At 37.4% G+C, this 13,625-nt stretch overlaps 1 long non-coding RNA gene across 1 annotated transcript; it reads left to right on the plus strand.

Moving 5' to 3' along the window:
* Window positions 1-2,654: 2,654 nt before the first annotated feature.
* Window positions 2,655-13,148, plus strand: LOC140145258 (uncharacterized). Its single transcript, XR_011858011.1, has 3 exons — window positions 2,655-3,671; window positions 5,553-5,621; window positions 13,090-13,148. It is a non-coding gene; the product is annotated as an uncharacterized lncRNA (long non-coding RNA).
* Window positions 13,149-13,625: the final 477 nt, after the last annotated feature.

Raw genomic sequence — 13,625 nt, forward strand, 5'->3', positions numbered from 1 at the left:
GGAGATATATACATTATGATATGCGCCACCGACCGTGTTTTTGGTTTGCAACTATACAATGGTTTGTGGGAAATGGTGGCGTTGTTATCATGCAATTTTTGGCAAACGCCTGGGTGCCATCACTTTTTGGCATGTCGCGAGGAACTGATTTTTGGCAAGTCAAGGGTTGAAATTTTTGGCATACGATGGCCCATCAGCACTGAACACACAACGCATGCGCGTATTTTTTTTGGGGGGGAGCTTTGGGGTCAAAGTAGGGGGCGGCAAAAACGAAGGGCGGCGAAAGAAGAAGGGGCGGCAAAAATTGAAAAAGCATACAAAAATTTGAAAAAAGGTTGCTTTTGGGACGCTAGCGCCTAAAATCCTTTGAAAACGTGATGTAAAACATTCTTACAAAATGTTATTTAATTATTGCACAATATAGTGTTGAAAATTCTCAGTTTGTTTTTGAGCGTTACACTCTTGTTTTGAAAACGTGATTTAGTTTATTATAAGCTGCTATGGCAAGACGCTTCCTTCTGGTGATATTATGCAACCAGGAATTTTCGTCTTTTCCCGCGATATTTTACCCCCCCCCCACCCCCACCCCACCAAGAAAGCTGGCCGCAGCCCCTGTTTTACAGCGATACCCACGGTCCGTGAGACGTCTAAATTTTGAATGTCAACACCCTCTATCTCAGGTAGATTCGGAACAATTGCCATTTTTTTAAACCTGAAGTAAAATGGAGCACCCAAAGTGTTATTGCCTGTCTAAGAAACATTATTTGTTGTTATTTTCATATTTACCTTTAAAGATGTTCATTCTCTATAAACATGATAAAAGAAACATAGGCCTACACATTTGTGGGCGGAATTTTAAATGTAGACAAAAAGAAGTTGGAGTCGGCTGTGGTATTAAGTACTTAAATAGGCCTAATTTTTGAAAATTTGTTTGAACTGAAAAAAAAAGGAATTTAGAGAACGCATAAATTAATCTTAGTAAGGGAACAACCCAAAAGTTCGATGAAGCCCTATAAACGAAAGTCCTTTCGTTAGAAGACTAACCCCCTCTCCCTCCCCTCTAACGTAAGTGTCAAAAATATCGAAAATTCCAACCCGTATTCATCATGTTCATAGGATATGGTGGATAGGGTTGTGGAGGGGGTGCGACAATGCTATAGATATTGATATCGTTTTTGGAAGAAGTTCTAAAATGCTGGATTTTCAAATAAAAATCCAAAGTGCGGTACAGCTGCTTTAAAAATGAACTTACAAGTTGCAGGTTGCGAGTACGACACTCTATATTGATTTGAATTTATTTAAAAGTAACCACTATTATAATAAAATGTCAATATCGTACTTCAGAAAATACAAAAATTGAAAAATTTTTATATATTAAATCGTTTAAAAAGATCAACTTTGACCTATGTTTTAACTATACTTTTTTACTAACGTAATTGCACTTTTTGACCCCTCCCTCCCTAACGAAAGGACTTTCGTTTATAGGACTTAATCGAACTTTTGGGTTGTTCCCAAAGTCAGTTTCAGATATGGTGTCTTGTGTGCTCTCATGGTGCCACGTGGATAAACATTTTAATTAGGTATCGCAGTAAAAAGATTCATAAAGATTAAACTGTAGTTGCGATTCACTTAATTTTTTTTCATAAAAGGTGATTTAGTGTGGCATTTGTAGAAATGTTCAATAACGGGAAAGTTGAACTATGTTCTCACGTTTATCGATTACTTGCCACATTGCACTTTTTTGACTCACCCTGTATAACATAAGCTCAAGCTTATGGCGACATCTTTAGGAGTATATTAAATCCGCTGCAACACAAAGTGTTGCGCTTGTATTTTGGGACATAATGTATATACTGCTGATCATTAGAGAGCTTGCGAAATGAAGTTACTTTAACTTTAACTTTAACGTCTAGAGGATTATAGAGGATTATGTATTCAAAACCACCTTAAGTTAAAGTAACGTCATTTCGCAAGCTCTCTAATATCTACTGCTGATACCACTGTTGATGAAGTAACTTTATACTGCTGCTACACATATTGATAAAGTAGCTATACCAGATACTACTGGTATCAAAATTAATAAAGTAATTATCTGCTGCATGGTATCAATGACTAGGGGCCTATCTATATTCTTGGTAGCTATCTATCTCCGACGCAGAGTTATAATATATGCCTATGTGGTATAAAATGTAATATATATTTTAATATTATATTTAAAACCTCTCCGGTTTCATTTCCATTTAACGCTCATCGATGTTTTTATTTTTCCCTGAATGCAATGGCGTAGCAAGGAGGGGGGGGGGGGGCGCAAGGGGAAGCTTCCCCTGTGTAAAGTCCCCCCGCTGAGATGGTGACAGCCCCGAATTTTTAAATTTTTTAGCCCTTTCTTGTACTTTTTGCCCCTGGCTATGCCACTGCCTAAATGCACCGATGATTCGAAACTATAGAAAAAGCTTAGAAAAGGTGACCTTTGCCCTCTGCCACTGAAATCAAAGTAGGAATTCCACCTTTACGGTCTAATGGTTGAGTATTATATTCAGTTATTCACTGACTCCCACATAATGTATTATTCGATAAAGGTGAATAAGCACATACCGTACCAATTCTGATTTGACTGAATTATGATTATGGTCTGTTAACCGTGCATATGGCAGAACATGTAAAACTCAACCTGCAAATGGCAGATACCCAGAATGTGTTACCGGTAGTTTTTCCAGCACCAATTCATACTGGAGGAGCAGGAGCTGGAACATATATAAATGTTACTGTAAATATAAGCGATGCGAGGCTAGCTATATATTAACTACATGTGCAAACTGACCTATATTCTACCAGCATCAGATATACTGTGATATTTTATTACTATCTTCATATGTACGTGTATTATGTTGCTTTTCCATTGAAAATCACTTTACCATACCCAGGTGCTGGATATTGCCCGGATATTTGACGACTTTTCTCTTTCTGCATGGTCAACGATCAACTAGTGCTATTTACAATACGTTTTATGAATTGTACAATTTTATGTGGCAAAATCATCTGAAATATGGTCAAACTCCAATTATGATGCCCATGCTGTAGTGGTCGAAATTGGTGCTGGAGAAATTTCAGAAACCGAAAACCTGGTGCCTAAACCAACTTTGAATATTCATTGTACTTTGATTATGCCCGGTACACAGATGTTATTGGGTTGCATTGCAGTGGCTTTACACATCAGAATTCAGAAATAATTCAGCATTTGTGCAGCAGAGGCATAGGCCTACATTACTTCTAAACGTGACTGGCATGGCATAATACTGTATGCTTCAGTTGGACGATGTGTTGATATCAGTTCATAAAATCTACCAGTAAAAAGCAACTCAAACAAAATGGTCAACTTTGAATTACATCTGATCTGATCGAGACATCACCATTATAATATTGGTATCCAGCTGTATTCTGGATATGTATACCAACTGCATAAACTCCAACCTTAAAGGCTTATGTGCATCGGATATATTTCAAACCATTTGTGATTTTGTGATTATGGTGTAGGCCTCAAGCCTTCCACAAAAATATAACAACAATATAGTATTGTTATGACGTGGGTACAATCTGATGTCGCTTCCCCCACATCAACAACGATATCACAGAAGATGGGGAAATTTTATACCTTGGTTGTGGATAATAAGGTAGGTAGCTTCCAAAAGTGTTCTATGAGATAGACCAAGAAGGATTCCTTAAAATTCAAGAATCTTTTGGAGAACCATTCCAGGTCTTAGAGAACTACAAATTTAGCTTCCAAAAGAGGTCTAAAGCGAGATAACTCTCTCTCTCTCTCTTTCACTCTCTCTCTCTCTCTCTCTCTCCTCCTCCTCTCTCTTGAACCCTTTTTAGAACCTTATGGAGAACCATATTAGGTCTTTTTAGAGAACTACAAACGTAGTTTCTCAAAAGGGTTCTAAAGTGAGGTAATCCTCTCACTCGAACCCCAAGAAGGGTTCTGAGAACAATTGCGGGTATTTTTAGAGAACTACAAATGTTTCCTTATAGTGTCGAAAGATTATTTTATGGTGCTTTTCAAGTCCGGCTTTTGAGAACCATTGAGGAAATCCTCCTGAAAGGAAAAATGAAGAATCAAGGGAAGAGCAACTTTTTTCCGTTTTTTTTTTTTTTTGCGGGAGACATTTTCTAAAATGAAATATATTTGCCTCAAACGAGGCGAAAGAGATAAACCCCACAAAGGTGTACGGGGATGTGCCACGGTTACCTGTTTTGGGGTACCTTTAAAATTCAGCGATTTCTGTATTCGATGGGTGGGTTTTCAGAAGCCCGGGGGCACTCGATTTTGGAAGTAACGAGGACGGTGCGGACCGCAGTTCGAAACTAGGGTCTTTCGGCGAGAGCCTACACACCGAAAAAAGGGGGAGTCCGTGAGACTGGGGAAAATCTTACCAAAAAGGTCAAATTTGAACAATTTGAATACAAATAATGAAAAAACAGGGTCATTCAGTGAGAGATTATCATACATTTTTTTACCAAAATTGAAAAAAGGGGGTCTTTAGGTGACAGGAAATTAAAAAGGGGGATCATTGAGTGAGAGGGAGTTCAGTAAAACAAAAAAGGGGTCATTGAATGAGATGGAGTTGAAAAATTGGGGTCAATGTGGCGCACATCCTCGTCACCCATTTTAGTGAATGCTCCCCGGGTGGATTTCAAAAGGAATAAACACAGGAATATAGTTTATCAACCCAGAGGCTGTTTTTTTTTACTTGTTAATGTGCCTAATAAGTGATCCAACCATGAAGGCACATTATTATCATTATTTTCATAAAGCATTTCATTTTTATTATGGTATATTGAATAATATATATTTCGTAGTAGGCCTATATTTCCACTTTGATCAACAAAGCTCTAGGCTGTAAAAATAACACAGACCTAGCGATGCATGTTAACCAATAATGCCTATGTGACCTTGTTTGCAACTTTCCACATTTTGTGACATCATAATTATCAGTAAATGAACTCCGTTAAAAATGCGATTTGTTCCAAAAAGGAATTTTTATAAGTTAATCCAAGGTTCTAAAGTGTAGTATTGGTATCATTATCGGTTTTACTCAGTTCATAATGTTAATTACATGAGTGCAAAAATGACAGGCAAAATCCAAAATAATATGGAACACCCCTCCCCAAATTGATCAATCTGCAATGTTTAAAGGAAATTGAAAACTATCCGATTTTTCGGACAAACTGTTTTACGGATATCAGCAGAATTAATCATTTCACTTCTCCGAGGAGGGAGACTTTAAATAAAGTGCTTTATCATATCAGTATGTGGAGAATATCGAAACATTGATGGGACAATCAACACTATGTGGCCGTTCGAAACTCATTGCGAGCTATGTATGACGGCATAACATCCCCTCCAAATGACGGAGCACTCCCGGCATTCCATGGTTGATTTACCCAATTCTAAATTACACATAACTAAAAGGAGAGGGGAAGTCCAAGTCTGATTTTAACGTAACATTCAAATTGTTAAGTTTCTGTTTTGACTGTATAATTATTTCCAGGATATTATCATCGGAGCGGCGTTAGCAATCGGTGGTAATTTACTGATCAGCATTGCCATGAATGTACAGGTAAGCAGAGAAAACATATAGGTCGGGAAGTGTATAAATGCCGAGGTTCCAACTTTTCCACCCCCCTCACCAACCAAAGTATTTATGACCCAACCTGCCATTAACGAAACATATCTCCAGCGTTTAATTTTATATATATGAGAAAAATATGAGCTTCATTCTGATATTAAAATCTCGGTTTGTGTTTAGTGCAGAAGATGAGGCTGGCGATCTAGTCAAACTCCAGAGGTCAAACTCATTTAATGTATAATAAAAATTCCTTTAAAAAAGGAATGGGGCGCCCAATGTGAGCTTGGACGTGACGGTGAATTCCATGGTGTGTAGATTTGGTATTATAATGATGTTTCTAGGGAAGAGTAGAAGATGATCAAATGCAAGAGAAATGTGTTTGATTGGGGAAGGTGTATGACAGGACCGTTTTGGATGAAATAAATGGGATTGAAGCTTTCGTGTCAATTTGCGATTATGTGGGGTGGGGATTTCTGTTTTTGGGACCTATTGTAGTGAGGATATTGCTTTGGATATTGAATATTGTTGAAATTCGTTATGCAGGGGTATATGATGAATAGTGCTTGGACGTGATATGGTGAATTCCATGGTGTGTAGATTTGGTATTATAATGATTTTTCTAGGGAAGAGTAGGAAATGATCAAATGCAAGAGAAATGTGTTTGATTGGGGAAGATGTATGACAGGACCGTTTTGGATGAAATAAATGGGAATGAAGCTTTCGTGTCAATTTGCGATTATGTGGGTTGGGGAAAAATTCTGTTTTTGGGACCTATTATAGTGAGGATATTGCTTTGGATATTGAATATTGATGAATTTCGTTATGCAGGGGTAGGCCTATATGATGAATAGTATAGAAGACACAAATAAGTAAGCTCCCCTGGCAAAATATGGGGGGTATCCCCCACCCGGGATCTACGCCTATGTTGACCAATAGAAAACGTTAAGTTTTTATAAATGTATAACGTCTGTGATACATATACATCATCTACTTGCTAATACACTGAAAATCAAATAGAGATGAAGGATAAACAGGAAGAGTCTTTCAAAATGACACAGTTCACGAATCAGGTGTATAGTCATTTGTTGTAACTTTCCATTTTCATATCTAACCTACTCTGCACTAAATCTTACAATAATTCGTGATTTGAGGCATAATGATACCTACATCCTGACTCTGACATATAGGCCTATAACTCCCCAGCAAACAAACTTTCCAAGTCAATTATACCATGCAAATAATAACATTTGGCCTACTATAGCTCTAATTAAGAAACATTTAATACTGGGTAGCATCAAGGTTTAAGAACTGTTCCCATGATAGATAAGCATGTTGTGGATCCTAGTGTATGGTCAAATGTCACCGTCTATCGGGTTCTAAGACACACGGTAAACTGGTTGAAGGCATACAAAGGTCAAAGGTCTGGATTTTATTAGGTGTTTTTATAAGTCCATTAATTTTGTATTTTAAACAAAGAATATACGCTCAACATTTTATTCCGTGCATATCAGAAAACAATAATAAAATAAAATCCAAGCAAATTGTGGTTTTATTTCTGAGATGGGCATATGGGCATAATTTTAGCAAAACAATTGCGAAGTAAATCTAGCAAGAGTGAAATTAGAAGCTTTTCACAAAGTCATGCCTATATATGGGGCGCCCGCTTAAGGCGGGCGCCCCAAAAACAGGGAAAATCTGTTCCAACTGACCAGCAGGGAACCAAAGGATGGACCCAAAAGGATACAACATCACACTAGCAATGGATAAAATTAAAAACAGGGAAAATATGACACAACATCCAATGGGGGAGTAACACAAAATATATGGAGTACCTTTAGAATACCCTACCACATCGACGGCGCCGCGAAGCTGCACTTTTTTGGTAAAACTACACCGACGTCGCGTCGGCGGAGAATTACTTATTAATGGGATAGATTAGAGGTATATGAGTCAGGTTTTAATAAAGTATATGTGGGCGTTTGACTTAATGAAGTTTGCATTCATCAAGGTAATAAGTGTTAGAACGATTAAATTATTGTGGTTACTTCTAGATAGTAGTAATGTCATATTTGAATTTAATTTAAGCATTATAATGAAATAACTATATTGCATTATATAATGACTTAATAAGTATGAATTATGCGTAATAGATTTTAATGTACTCAAGTAATAATGATTGATCGCATCAAAAGATGATGTTAATAAGCATGATATAATTATAATTAGTGTGACGTATAAGAGGCCGATTATTATGATGGATTAGAGGACGATGGTAGTTAATTAATAATTATGACATAATAATAATGAGTGTGAGGGATAAGAGGGTTGTTGTAAGTAATTAACAATGATTGTTAATAGTGATTAAAGTTATATTGATAAGAGGAATGTTAATTGTTAATGAGTGGTTTGATTAAGAATGAGTAGCATTTATTTCATGGAGTAAATACGTATCATAATATTGAATATTGATGTGATGGTGAATGAAGGTATCGTTGTTGCCGTGCTACAGCGACGGCGCGAAGCTAGACCTTTTATGAGGGGCCTACACCGACGGCGGTAAGGTAGACCTATTTCCGTAAGGCTACACCGACGGTGCAAAGGTGCACCTTATGTAGGCCTAATTGTTAAAGTTGCCATATTAGCAAATGAGTGTGGTGGAGGAAGGTATCGTTGTTGCCGTGCTACAGCGACGGCGCAAAGCTAGACCTTTTTTACAGGGCTACACCGACGGCGCGAAGGTATCGCTGTTGCCGTGCTACAGCGACGGCACGAAGCTATACAATTTTAATGGGCTACACCGACGGCGCAAAGGTGTCGTTGTTGCCGTGCTACAGCGACGGGGCAAAGCTAGACTTTTTTGAGGGGCTAAACAGACGACGAGAAGGTATACCTATTTCCATATGGTAACACCGACGGCACTGAGGTATACCTTATTTGGTCATGTCACCAAATGAATGTAGGGGAGGTAGGTATCGCTGTTGCTGTGCTACAGCGACAGCGCGAAGCTATACCTTTTACGGGGCTACACCGACGGCGCGAAGGTATCGCTGTTGCTGTGCTACAGCGACGGCGCGAAGCTAGACCTTTTTACAGGGCTACACCGACGGCGGGAAGGTATCGCTGTTGCGAAAGTATACATATTTCTGTATGGTAACACCGACGGCATTGAGGTATACCTTATTTGGTCATGTCACCAAATTAATGTAGGGGAGGAAGGTATCGCTGTTGCCGTGCTACAGCGACGGCGCGAAGCTATACCTTTTTACTGGACTACACCGACGGCGCGAAGGTATCGCTGTTGCCGTGCTACCGCGACGGCGCGAAGCTATACCTTTTTACTGGGCTACACCGACGGCGCGAAGCTATCGTTGTTGCTGTGCTACAGCGACGGCGCAAAGCTAGACTTTTTGCGTATTTTGTAATAACTTGATCATGTTAGCAAATAAATGTAATGAAGAGGAGGAAGGTATCGCTGTTACCGTGCTACAGTGACGCCGCTAACCTATACCTTGCCATTGGGTGAAGGTATACGCCTATACCTTGCCATTGGGTGAAGGTACCGCCGTTGCCGTGCTACAGCGACGCCGCGAATGATTTTTTTATTATTTGATTATTTAAAGAATAAAAATTAATGACCTGCTTGGTTTTAGGATTAACCAACACATGTTTATTTATGCTTCGCCCGCCCATGCCCGACTATTAAAAAAGCCGTTAAAAATAATCCCTATTAATCAACATGCACGTATTGAATCATATATTTGCATATTAATACAAGTGATCGTTGGATTGTAGATGATGATGCTTGGGCGATATACATATGATGCACATGTGAAATGGGGAGTTGCTTGTTTGTTGACAAGAGCAATAAGTTAAGTTGTCATTGGTAAGCGCATAATGCACAGAACTTAGTTTACACTGGTTGTCACTGGTTGGGGCATTTTATGAACGACATATACACTGGTTTATGTGATTTCATAATTTCCAGATATTATAAATAAAAACAGGACCGTGACCACTGAAAAATTAATTAAGAAGAAACAGAACTTTTGCACCTGGGTATCACTGGTTGTGGCCTTTTATGAACGACGTATACACTGGTTGATGCGATTTCATATTTTGCAGTTGTTATAAATAAAAACAGGACCGTGACCACTGAAAAGTTAATTAAGAAGAAAATGGTCATTCATCGCTCATACAGTTCCGACTAATTAGGTGAAAAAATAAGCATCATAAGACATTTCTTTTACAAGTTCAGCAAAACATTGTGAATGAAACAGAACTTGTAATTGAATACATGAATACAAAAGCCACCTAAGTCCATGTGAAGTTATTTTGAGAGAAAAACCCGTGTATCATTTTAATTCCTTCAGTTAGATTTACCTGGTCAATATGGTAAGTTTTACGTGCAAATGAGTGGATTAACCTGTATTAGGTATGACGATTAGCATTTCAGGGACTTCGTGGGGTTCATTTTAAATTTTGGACTTAGGTGGTTTTTTGAATCATATACAAAGACAACAATGTTAGAATGAGATTACCACTAGTAAGATAATACAAAATAAAGCACACAGGTATGTATAATGTTGATAAGCATTCTGCCATGTAATATAAACCACACACTTTCCTTTATTAAACCCATTTTTTGTTCAAAAGTCATTCTCTAGCAATGAATGTGTTACAAGTGGACTTTTATACATACTGGATTTCAATCAATGTGTTACAAGACTCAAATCATGGAATTGGGTGATTCTTTCATACATGCTATTTTTCACATGCCCAATAGACACAGAGAATGAATTTGAGTTGTTCTTTCATGCATATGACAGGCCTATGTATAGCAACAATTTCCCATGCTTAACTCAATTTGGCCAAAGTATGGACTTAGGTGGCTTTTGTATTCATATATTCAATTATCTTCCATCTTTATTCAGATTTGTATTGAACGTAGAACGCGGTCAATGTAAAGTAAAACTTGTGAGTGGTAGGGGCGTTTTATGAACGACGTATAATCATGATAATTTTTATCATTACTTAGCAAGGTCTTTTAAAAAGAAGAAATTTGGTACAAAAATCATGGAAATCGGTAGTAGGGTTGTTGAGAAATTGTCGTTCAAAGTTCACACGGCGATGTCGCTGTAGCCCTGCAACAACGATAACCTTCCTCATAGGCATCGCATTAATGGGTGAATATTTATAAAGTTTGTTTGTTTGTTTGTTTGTTTGTTTTAATTCATTAATTATCAAACGGCGATGTCGCTGTAGCCCTGCAACAACGATAACCTTCCTCATGGGCATAACATTAATGACTGAATATTGATAAAAGTTAATTGTTTAAGAACGTTAATTAATTGATTAATTATCAAACGGCGAAGTCGCTGTAGCCCTGCAACAACGGTAACCTTCCTGGTGTGCATCAGAAAATTTACATATTATAATTAATGACTGACTATTGTTAAAAGTTCATGTTTTTATTTAATGTTCTTAAGTTAATTAATAATTTTTTATCTCTTCTTTAAATAAGATAATTAATGAATGGAAACTGATCATTATGCAGATTTATGATTCCTGACTGATTATGGGAAGCAAAGCAATAATTATGAATATTAATTAAATTTAAGATTTAATAATGCTCCTCTTCTTCATTATATAGTGGCATTATTAATTAAATGACTACAATGTTGTTTTGAATCTCTCTCGTTCGTTTATTAAATTTGCTCAATTAAGTGATTTATTTATTGCACTGAGTTAATCCATACATCATTCAATGTAATCCTATCATCGAGTTTCGCGCCGTCGGTGTAGCAGGGCTAAAACTAGGGTAGCTTCGGCGACGGCCAAATGTGGTAGGGTATAGTAAAGCTTAGCCAAATATATAAACAAAGTTAAAAACCCGACGTTTCGAGAAGACAAAACTTTTGTTTTCCAGGAGTAAAATAGGAGCTCCTATTTTCTTAAAAAACAAAAGTTTTGTCTTTTCGAAACGTCGGGTTTTTAACTTTGTATATATATATATAAAATATATATATATAAAAATACTGAAAATGCATGTTTTGGGCTCTTTTTTCAAGAAATTTGTAAAATAGTGAACTAATCCTCCATAGTACTAAATGAATGATTAGGATTGAGCTATCTTTCATATTTAGCATAACTTGATATAATATTGTTTAAATCCCAAAAAGTAGTTCTGTATTTTTCTGGAATAGGGAGTAGGCCTATGTATTGCAATAGAAAATATTATATTTTATCATGGCGTCTGTAATGGGTCAACAATCATTGAGGACACTATAGGCCTAGATAATAAAAATCCTTTTATTGGAAATTTGAAGCGGACGGTAGCCATATTATATAAATACAAATGCCGCCCAATGGCGTAGCCAAGGGGGAGCCATACATTTTTAGGGATGAAATGGGGACGACAAAAAGTAAAGTATCATTAAAATGACTAAAAATGAGAAAAATTGACAAATGGGGACCAAAATTTGATTATCATTAATACAAACACCGTACTGTAGACTGTAGACCAGTATCATGAGTATCATGCTGTGTAAATGTCAGTAATTCCATATTAGGAATTAGTCACATTTACAAGATACAGTGCATAAATGCTTGACAAGGACGACATTTAATGTTATTATATCCAGAGATGTGCAATTTTACGAGTAAATTGCTTCTTCAATGAGGCAGTCAATGACATTTTTGTTGGAATAAACAGCAGATAATAATAGAACTGATAATATTATACGCACATCATGCAAAAGTTCCAAGCAGTGGCGTAGATTTCTTTTTGACATTGGGGGGATGGGGTTGGAAAAAATTCTTGGAAGTATAATGAATCCAGCAACTTTTGGCGACAGAATAAGTTTATGTTACAAATGCGCGTGAAGCGCACGAAAAATTTAGCTATTTTGAAGCTAAAGTGATGAAATATGGTGCAAAAGTGGAATAAATGCGCGCGAAGCGCGAGAAAATTTGCACTTTTGGGGCTAAAATGGGCAAATATGAGGTTAATTTGGTCAGAAACCTATATTCAGGCGTCAACATTGGGGGGTGATTGTATGGAGCATCCCCTGGCAAAATATTGGGGGTAAATCCCCCATTCCTCGGGATCTACGCCTATGGTTCAAAGCCCGGTGTATCTTCTGAACTTTATACAAAAGTGAATACATTTTGCACGGTAGACCCTACCGTAAAAATTCATAAGCATATGCTTATTAACGAATTGCTTAATAAGCATATGCTTATTAACGAATTTGTACGGTATTTGCCCAATAAAATAAACATACTGAGAGGAGGTCCCGTCAATTTTTGTTCAGAATTAGCTTTTTGCATGCTTTTATTGTTTTAAATTTATTATTTTATTGAGGAGCGGTTAATGTTTGTTATCTTGTATTTAATATTATTAACTTATGACCGTCAATCATGCAATATTTTTTCTATCAATTAAATATGTTTCTTTCAGAAATACTCTTTAACGTGTCTACAAAGACAAGAGGAAGTTGAACAAATTTACGAAAACTCGGACCAATCCTCCTTCTTCCAACAGAACAAATATCTAAAAAGTAGAATGTGGTGGTGTGGTATAACATTGATGATTTTGGGTGAAGTTGGTAACTTCATGGCGTATGGATTTGCACCTGCGTCTGTGGTAGCTCCGCTAGGGACAACCACTGTTGTTGGTAAGTTCGAACTATTTTTTAGCACCTGTTTATGTGCAGTACCGCATGCGGTACTGCACACTTCCGCTTGCATTTCCGCATGCAGATGTGCACATTCCGTCACGCATTTCCGCATGCGGAGCTGCACATCCCGACCTGCATCTCCGCATGCGGAGATCAGTTCCGTATGCGCACAGTGTAATTTACCCATTACCATCTTCAAAGTAATGCGCCATGTTGCCTTGGCTCCAAAGCTGCAGCACCCATTTTATCCAACAGTCAAATGCAACCTTTTTGGTGTATTTCCGCATGGGGATGTGCACTATTTTTGGTGTATTTC

Source organism: Amphiura filiformis, unplaced genomic scaffold (assembly GCF_039555335.1).
Source record: "Amphiura filiformis unplaced genomic scaffold, Afil_fr2py scaffold_186, whole genome shotgun sequence".
In the NCBI taxonomy this organism is placed as follows: Eukaryota; Metazoa; Echinodermata; class Ophiuroidea; order Amphilepidida; family Amphiuridae; genus Amphiura; species Amphiura filiformis.